This window comes from Pteropus vampyrus, unplaced genomic scaffold (genome assembly GCF_000151845.1).
Source record: "Pteropus vampyrus isolate Shadow unplaced genomic scaffold, Pvam_2.0 Scaffold262, whole genome shotgun sequence".
Lineage (NCBI taxonomy): Eukaryota > Metazoa > Chordata > Mammalia > Chiroptera > Pteropodidae > Pteropus > Pteropus vampyrus.
In genome coordinates, this window is record NW_011889043.1 from 1,084,868 (window position 1) to 1,087,787 (window position 2,920).

Sequence of the window (2,920 nt, forward strand, 5' to 3'; positions counted from 1 at the left end):
AAATATCTTTTTTCACAGATAACATTGTTGTATTAGAAAATCCTAAGGACTCTATCCCACACAAACACAACATGCTATTTGAACTAATAAGTTGAATTTAGCAAGGTCATAGGATACAAAGTTACTATACAAACTCAACTGCATTTCTGTATACCAGCAATGAACATTTGGAAAATGAAGCCCATGCAAAGGTTTTACACAGATGGCAATTCTCCCCCAAATTGATTCATAGATTGAACACAATCTCAATCAAAATTCCAGTGGATTTTTTAAAATTTGACAAGCTGATTCTAAACTTTTTATGGATATGAAAATAACCTAGAATAATGAAAGTTTTTTCAAGACTTTCTATTAAACTATAGTAATCAAGACAGCGTACTAATAGCAAAAGGATAGACATGTAGATCAATGAGACAGAGACAGTCCAGAAATAGATCCACAAACACATGGTCAAGTGTTTTTCAGCAAAGATCCCAAGGCATTTCAGTGGGAAAAAAGGATGCTTCAGTAAATGGTGCTGGAAAAATTAGATAAGCATTTCGAAAAATGTAAGTATTGACCCTTATCTCATAGCATAATCAATAACTCAAAATATATAACAGACAGCATGTAAAGTGAAAACTATGAAACTCTTAGAAGAAAACCTAAGAGAAAATCTTTGCAACTTCAGTATAGGCAAATATTTCTGAGACAGGACATAAAAAACACAATTAAAAATTTAATTGGTAAATTGGACTTTTAAAAAATTACTACTTCTGCTCATCAAAAAACACTATTAGGAAAATGAAAATGAAATCACAGAATGAGAGAAAATATTTACAATACATATATCTGACAAAGAACTTATTTGCAGAATATATAAAGGACTAATACAATTCAATCATGAAGACAGAAACCAATAAAATATAGGCAAAATATTAAAAAAGACACTTCACAAAAATGAATGACCAAAAACACATGGAAATACCCTTATATCGTTAGCCATTAGGAAAATGCTAATTAAAACCAAAATAAGATACCATTCCACAACCACTAGAATGACCAAAATGAAAGAGACACAACTAAATATCAGTGAAGATGTGGACACCTGAAATTCTCATGCATTGCCCAGCAGGAGTGTAAAATGTTACTGGTACTTTGGAAAACATTTTGACAGTTTCTCAACAATTTAAATATATACTTACCATATTACCCAGAAATTGCATTTCAGGTATTTATCCCAAAGAAATTAAAATATAAATCTACACAAAGACTTGTACACAAATGTTCATAGCTACACACACACACACACACACACACACACACACACACACACACAGAATGTTCATCAACAGGGTATATTTACATAATGAAATAAAACTCAGGAATAAAAAGGAAGAATCCAGTGACACATGCAACAACATAGATGAACCTCAAAAGCACTATGGTAAATAAAAGAAGTCTTTTCCATTCCATTTACATGAAATTCAAGAAAAGTCAAACTTTTCTATAGTAACAGAAAGCCTATCAGTGGTTGCCAGGGGGTGGGAAGAAGGGGATATTAATTGAACAAGATATAAGGAAACTTTGAAGGGTTATGGAAACATTCCATATCTGGATTGAGGTGGTGCTTACATGGCTACATACATTTTTCAAAACCCATCAAACTGTATTTAAAAATGGAAGTATTTTATTATACATAAATTGTACCATAACATTCATTTTAAAAACAAAAAGTCTCTAAATGCTCGACTAGCTGTCCATTGTAACCTGGAGAGTGGGCTTGTAAAAGCAGCATCTACTTTACAGAGGGCCACCCCCGATCCCCCGCCCCACCAGGCAAATATGTACTTGGCTCCTAGACCATCGTGTGGTCTCTTTCCATTGTGTGGTGGAAAGGACTAGCCCCGTATGAACCCCAACATGAGATCTGGACCAGAGGCAGACATAAGGCCTACTCTATGCTCCCCCCACCACCCCACTCCCCGCCTCAGATGCCACTCAGTTTTCTGAGAAAAATGAGGGGCACCGCCTCCTAAGTAGAAAGCTCAGCTAGTCTCAGCAGGAAGCCACCACGATCCCCAAAGGAGTAAACAAGAAGAAGCATGCCAGTAAGAGAAGATACCCCCGTCCTGCTTTATAACTCACTCATTCAGGAATAACAGCCATCACTTACTGATGACTCACTCTGTGCCAAACACTGTGGTGAGAGTTTTCCGTGTTATCTTATTCAATCCTTTTCATAACCCTAAGTGTAACTCCAGTCATGCCAATTTGGAGAGGAAAAAGCAGAAAGAAGCAGAGAGCCTGAGGAACCATCCCAAGCTTTCAGAGCTAGTATGTATGGCAGAGCTGAACCCAAGCACACGATGTCAAAGACGGTGCTCTTAACCGCCATGCTGCCTCTGCTGATGAACTAGCTCTGCTTCTGATCGCTCTGCCCCGCCTTCCCCTCTTTGCCCTGCCCCAAGCGCACAGAGTTGGGGACAGGCTCAGAGGATGGTGTTCAGAACAAAAGGGACCCAGGCCCAGAACACAGAGTCCTGTTCTCACTGTTCCAGCTACATCAAGAGTACCCAAAGTTCAGAATCCTTATTAAGTCATTTTCTCTATAATTCAAATACAGAAGTACTTTTAAGAGACACACAGCATTCCGGCTATTCTCAGAGCTATAAATGTGTAATTTATGGGGAAAATGGAAACTCTGTGTCACATACAAATTGAGAACTATTTGAAGAAAGGGGAAAAATATCCCATCGTATTGAATCACGGGGGAAAATAACTACAGTATATCATCCTAGTAAATAGAAATGTAAAAATAGCTTCTGTTTGGCAGTTCACATTAAATGTTGATGAGGTCTTGAGTTTATTTCAAGTATTTTTCATTAAGCATTTGCATTTTTCATTTTTACAACCTGATAAATTCTCCCCATATTAATCT